Below are 7,320 nucleotides of genomic sequence, written 5' to 3'. Positions count from 1 at the left end.
ACCTAGGGGTCGGGCCCCTCCAAAGGGTCAGCAGATAAATCTGAGGGGTCGTGAGATGATTAATGGGAGAGGAAAGAAGAAAAAACAAAGTTCTGATACACAAATCTGTTTTCAGTTTTTTTGTTTGTTTTTTTCTATGATGTTGTTTTTTTTTGGTGAAATATTGAATCATTTGTACATTTATTTAAATGAAACCATGTGAGAAATTTAGAGGTACAAATTACTACTTGGTGGAGCTGTTAACAACTCATAGACATCTGAAATGTGACCCTGGGTTCATCCCAATTCAAAAACAAAACCTTTAACAAGGCCGAATTCCTGAATAATCCTTAAACTTTGAAGCTCAAATAAACAGATAAATCTTAACTGGGTTTTCAAAGGCATTTTATTCATTCATAAAACCCTAAACCCTGTAACATCTTGGAAATCATTTACACACCATCACAGAGAGATTTGAACTGCTGCACAATGACATGACACTCTGACATCCAACAAGAACTGTGTTAAACCAAAGTCTGCTTCAATTAAAGTCTTTTATAAACTCACCTGTGACAAAAGGAAAATCATTTAGTCAAGTGTTCATAGTTGAGTATAAATTCAAACACAAGATCCTGTTTATGGACATTAAGAATCAAACATGATGTGACTCTGTGCTCTTTCTTGTTTCTCTCCTCATGTCTTTGGTCTCTGGAAGCTGCTGCAGTGATCCCTCTCCACAAAACATCTGCACAAACAGCTGTGAAATTTTGCCTTTTGTTGTAAATTAGAAGCAGACATTCTGTGACAAAGAATATTGTTTGAGGGCAGAGTCATTTACTGAAGTTCATCATCCTCTTCTAATCTTCACTGGTCTGTCAAGACGGATAAACAGACAAACAAGGTGGAATATCGAATCTGTTAGTGTTCATACAACGCAGCCTGTTTCATTTCATTTAATATGAGATATTTCTGGGTAAAAAGGTTATTGGTTGAATTTGTTTTTCACACATCGGTATTATAATAAAAACATAACATGTCAACATTTTTCTGTAGTTATACTGGATCTCACACTGAGAAATGCTTAATAAGACTGACTTCTTCAATCTAAAACATCTGATACATTACGAGCAGGGGCGGACTTAACCATCAGGCAAATTAGGCAACCGCCTGGGCCCCCCAACTAAAAGGGCCTCAAACAGCTATAATAATAATAATAATAATAATAATAATAATAATAATAATAATAATAATAATAGAGTGATTTGTATTGCACCTTTAAAAACAGAGTTTACAAAGTGCTTTAACAGACAAAGCAAAGGCACAGAAAGCAATAAAAAGTCCAACATTAAGAAGACAACAGTAGAAGACAATGAAAAACAATAAAGAGATGATAAAAAGATTAAAAGACGAAAAAGAAAGACAATAAAAAAGACAACATCATATAAAAGCAAGTCTGTAGTAATGAGTTTTAAGAAGTGATTTAAAAGAAGTTACTGATCCTGCTAGCCTTATCTCCTCAGGCAGGTTGCTCCAAAGCAGAGGGGTCCTGATGGCAAAAGCACGGTCACCTTTAGATTTAAGCCTCAACTTTGGAACAGCCAGAAGTGCCCCACCTGAGGATCTAAGGCTGCGGGCTGGCTTGTACGGGGTCAGAATGATACAGATTTATTTCAATCAGGAGAGACTACATTTTTTAAGTGACAATAATTTTATTGAACATGCATAATGAGATGAAAATGTTCTGATTAGAGTTATGGTGAGAGTAGAATAGGATATCCCCCGATAGAGTCTAGACACAGGTGGTGGTGATGAATAAAGAAATATTGGAATCTGGATGATGAGAAGGAGCGGGCTTCTGGTGGTGAAGTGGAGGTGAACGGGGTGGTGGAGGGTCGCGTCAATTCACACTGAAATGACAGCTGACAAGGACAGAGAGAACAGATTTAAAGTTTGGCCACTAAGACGTGATAGGCTGATAGAAATCGTGTAGGAATCTGATTTGTGATCTAAGATTAAGGCCCCTAATCAGCTGATAGAGAGCAGGAGAAGCAGAGAGAGAGTAATGACAGTGAATAAATAAATGAGTAATAGTCTTCCTGCTTGAACTTACACTAAGCTCCATTTCAATCAGGAGAGATTCCTTTTTTAAGTGACAATAATTTTATTCAACGTGCATAATGAGATGAAAATGTGAAAGTTTTTGCCGATTAGATCTCATCGTGATGTCATCGTATTTACAAGGGGGAAGTTAAGGTGAGAGTAGAATAGGATATCCCCCCAAAGAAGAGAAAGGAAAGAGAACTGAGAGGAACATACAAACCAATGCAATGTGTCTTGATCCTTACCTTACCAGGTGGAAATGGATTTCTAGTAAAATATGCAAAGGAAAAATTGAACAGAATAGCAGTAATACGGTGTTATATATTTAATATGAGACTAATAAGCTGAAAGATCAAGACTGAGCTTGGGATCACCATTACTATGTGGTGAGTGAGATGAGGTCCTGAAGACCTTGTTTTGCACATTAAAGAGAAAAATGAGGTCATGAAAGAACGAGAGCAGAGTGACATGAGGCCTGATAGCTATACACACATGTGCTATGTGATGAGAATGTGAAAGTCTTGATGTTGTAAGAAGCGTGAATATACTAGCCATGATCAGCAATGTGATAAGCAGCGGAAAGACACCCATACACTGGGACACCACCACCAGTTATATGCATGACTTACCAGGATTAAGGCTTCAGAGAACTTTGATTGTGAGAACAGTGCTGATGTCTGGGATGAATGTGGGAGGTGTAGGCGGAGGATGATCACCATCCCAGTTGTTACAGGGAGGCAGACAAAATACCGTGTTGGCAGCAGAAGCAGCTGCACCTATCCTAAAAGAAAGCCCCGAATAATGTTAACTTACATGAAAGACGGCAGCAGGTGATAGGCTGTGATGAAGGTGTGTCACTGCTGCTAGGATAGATGTGACCGCTGATATATCGATTGACAGCCCCAGGCAAAGACAACTAAGGAATAATGAGTAAAAATGCCCGTGAGATGTGAATGCCGGATGATATAAGAAATAAAACTATGGCCTACACATGCAAAGATAGTCCTCCTGACTGAACTTATCTAAAGCTCAATACATAGGAGAACAAGTGAATGAAATAAAGATAATGTGTATTCTACCAGATGATAAGAGATAATTAAGTCTTGTGTAGTAGACTCTACAGGACATTGTAAGTCGAGGGGCATCGGCCCTGAGCAGCAGCAATATAAATACCCCAAAATAAAGGGCACAAGAAATACGCAGCCTGATGTTCTCCCCTAAAGAACGCTTACTTACCAAGCAGGAATGAAACAGACCACATTTAATAATAAAGATGGTATAATCTGCTAAGAGATGAAACATAATATTGAGCATGACACAGAAAATACATTTTTTGAGTTTAAGAGATTAAAATGAACAGTGAACCGTAGACAAAACACCCCCTATAATGACTAGGTCAGCACTGACCTGGACAGCTAACAATATTGAGCTGAAACATAGGATGGAAAGGGAGTCATAGTTCAATATATGAACAGTACTTTTGTTTAAATTTCTTAGAGACTGAAGAATATGAAATTAAAGGTACTACAAAATGTTGGGATTGAATGAATTATAGTCGCCAAAACATCCCCTTAGAACTCATAAAGGTCGAAAAACGAGGTGTTAACATGTATGAATGAATTTTATAAACATTTATTAGATAAAAGACTAAACTCAGACATTAATGTCGCTGATAAAAGCAGGTTGTAGAAGTATAGCCTCCCATAGTGGCCAAGCAACACAGTCAGCAGTACGTAGTTCCCTCAATAAAAGCATATTAAAGACTTATTAAAGACTTGAGCCACTGAATAATCATACTCCCAACTCTGTAGAAATATAGCTGTTGAGCTATTACCTTATGAGCAGCGCTTACATGAGAAAGCTTTGATATGACTGAATGTACAGCTCTTGAAGCACCACACTTAACAGAGCTACTGCTGAAGACAATCAGAGTGAGCTGATGTTGGGCCGCATGAAGAAGGATACGCTCACTGCTGAAGAACTTAATAAAATACACTGACAGTGATGCAGTCATGTACTGATGAATGTGCTGATACATTTGACTGATGAGTTTGCTTATCGAGAAACTTAGTAAACTGTCCTCCTTAGCTGTAGTACCACTATGGGCAGCTAGTCAAAGTCCACTGAAAAGACTTAGTGTTGGGATGCTCCAAAAATATGCAGACTCAAGGTGAGAGAAGAATGAAAAGGAGTGAAATTGCAAGACAAAATTATGCAGCCACTGAAATGTTTGCTATGAGGAAGTATCGAAGAGCACAAGTATGGTCAGCTCTGACTAGATGAGGTAGATGTCCGGTACCCACCAAATGAAAAAGAAGATTGTATGATGCAGGGAGAAGGACCAACGCCCTCTATGATGAGGAAAAGGCCAATGACAATGCAGAGGATAGCAAGAAAAGCAGGGGAATGATGATATAATGATGCAGAGAAAGCAATCAGTGATACAAGTAGGCCATGATGCAGACCACAGCTCGCAGGTAGCAGGAGGTGAGGAAATGAGGTAAAACTGAAGGCAGAATATAGCAAAATAATGTAATTTTTGCTATACAGGGGTAAGTATGAAGAGCCCGAGCATGGAGGACTCTAAATTAAATCTTGTGTAGGCTAATGATAGTCAATAGACTCAAACCAAACATACTAATTAGACAGCTACATAGATATGCACTAGCGAGGAAAAATGCCCAATATCAATAGCTAAACGCTGAAGAACCACATGGCTAAGTTGCAAGCTGGTATGAAAACAATACTAAACTAACTGTATGCTTACAAAGTTCCATATACACATTGTTGAACTGCTATTGATAGAGTCCTACGCACGACAACGTGATGCAGCAGATGAACTTATGTGCTCTGTTTGGGCTGATCTATATCCTGAGTGCCACATGCTCTTTCTTTCTACTTCCTACTGACTACAAAGAAGTTGACCCAAAACAAAATTAAGCAGAAATGCAATAGAGGGCACAGACACCACATTACAGAATAAAATGCCTGAATGGTAAAATATGTAGTTAAATATGTACATTTGACACAATGACTTTACAGGAACAGTGATGGGAAGATGTCAGGACGGACAGTGGTGGCACAGCTGGTGGAGGAGGAGCCTCTTCTATTGACAGTTTTTGACTGGATAGTAGATGAAGGTTCACCAGCGGCCAATTATTTTGTTTTGACATCCCAAATATCAGTGATCATCAGTATTATTCTTATTATGTTGTAAAAACCTTTATTTGGCCATTTAATTTGAAGGACTTGTTGTTTCAAACACCATTTAGACCACTGTGGACGCCCAAATTCTCTATTCAAAAATAATTTATGAAACATAACTATGGCAAGAAAACATATAAAAATGCAGAATAAACATTATGAAGAAATGTGAGTTCAAGGAAAGTTTATTTGTGTAGCACATTTCATGCACCAAGGCAGGTCAATGCATTTACATAACAATATTAAAAATATATAAAACATTACTAAATGTTACTTTACAATCTAAAAACCAATCTGAATTTCATATAAGCATGCCTAAACTCAGAGTACTTTCACTGATACCTAATATTCCATATACTCAATACTCAATAGAGCCTTATGAAGAAGAGCATTGTGGTTTTCTAGGTTTTTATCTAAACTCAAACCCACATTCAAAAGAAGAAATCAAAGAAATCAATAGTTTATATTGTGTAAACCACGTCTGCAACCAAATCCGTCGCTGAGGACTTTAGGAGCAATGTTTTATTTTTAAAATTTCTGTTTACTTCTGCACATGTTTTGAATTTGAACCAAAAGCTGAAGAGTTGGTGTGAACAGATCACATGGTTCTTGATTTTTGAACCAAGAGATTTATTCACACAGCAGTTTTGCTATTTTAACTGTAAATTTGACAGTGTGAAGTCTAAATTACAACTGTGTGTAATTTTCTCCGTACATGCTTGTATAGTGTTGTTTCTGTTTTGCACTGACAAATACAGCACAGCTAGACAAGAAACAGCAACTTTAAAACAGTTTTTAGCTCCTAACCTAAGATGCTCATGGTATCATAACACACATAGAATACATGTTTGCACACACTGTCACTATGTCACACCTTTTCTGCTGAAAACATGTGTGCTGCCATTTTGTGTCTGTTGTTTTTAAATGGCAGAAAATTCTGCAAGTTAGCTGTTGATATTTAAGTCCCAAACACACTACCCTTATTCACCCAATGGAATTTTAAAGTATATAAGATGGTCTATGTGATGTGTCTTAATAAGGTCTTGATGTGGGGCTTCTCATTTTTATATAAACACATGAATGAAACTCTACAGACGACAACATAATTATCTGGAACTGGCAGAAGCAGCGAATCAGACTGAATCTGCATGAACTAGCAAGTTATAGTGCTCCTGTTTCTGCAATGTGATCAACAAAACAATCTTAGATAACCTGCAGTTATGATCAGAAAGCCACCTTGATAGTACATGACTTAAGTTAGAACGTAGTTAGAGCTCCTCCACTGGGCAGAAAAAGCAAATTCAGCCTCGTGCTTCTGAGAAATCACATGACCAGTCTGTTAAGTTTTGTTTTTATGTGATACAGAGATCTGGCATGACTTGCTAATGTTATGTAATATAACAGCAGAAATGTATTGACTTTCTAGGAGGTCAGAGGTCACTGTCATCTTTGTCTATAAAACTGTCTATAAATGAGAAACTGAAAATACTTCAGAAACTGAATACATCAACAGTTTGATTTGGATTTAGTGTTTTTAGATGTATTTGTTGCTCTTCAGATATCATGATGTATCACAGATGATTTTCTTATATTGTGTGTCACAGAATCTCCTGTGTTGTGATCTAACTATTGTAGTGTTGTATCATGAGTTACACTGTGATTCCAGCCTTCAATAAGAGCATCATATCTTCCATTTTATTCAGACTCTGTGTGATGCAGTGTTTTCTGCCAATAGTGTTACTGTAATATATACTGTTTGTCTTATTTTTTTTTTTTAGCACAAACTGAAGCTCTGATATTAAATATATCATCAGTTCATCATGTTCCACTGGGAGGTCAAAGGTCAGACTAAACCAGTGGTGGAAGAAGAATTCGGATCCTTCACTTAAGTAAAAGTCCTGCATGAAAAATTCAACTTAGTAAAAGTACATAAGTATTATCTGCTTGATGTAGTTAAAGTATTGCAGTAAAAACAGTGGTTTGGTCCTTCTGACTGATATATTATTATATATGACATCATTGGATTATCAATACTGA

The 7,320-nt window shown here is 37.2% G+C and overlaps 1 protein-coding gene across 1 annotated transcript in view; it reads right to left on the bottom strand.

Moving 5' to 3' along the window:
* Window positions 1-822: 822 nt before the first annotated feature.
* LOC122969373 (H-2 class I histocompatibility antigen, Q9 alpha chain-like) overlaps window positions 823-7,320 on the bottom strand; it is a 49,357-nt gene continuing 42,859 nt past the window's right edge. Inside the window, exon 9 of the mRNA XM_044334997.1 lies at window positions 823-851. The gene's annotated coding sequence lies outside the window, so the exon portion shown is untranslated. The remainder of the gene's footprint in view (window positions 852-7,320) is intronic.

Source organism: Thunnus albacares, chromosome 19 (genome assembly GCF_914725855.1).
Source record: "Thunnus albacares chromosome 19, fThuAlb1.1, whole genome shotgun sequence".
Taxonomy (NCBI): Eukaryota; Metazoa; Chordata; class Actinopteri; order Scombriformes; family Scombridae; genus Thunnus; species Thunnus albacares.
The sequence above is the reverse complement of the archived record's forward strand: the minus strand, read 5'-3'. Positions and strand labels throughout refer to the sequence as shown.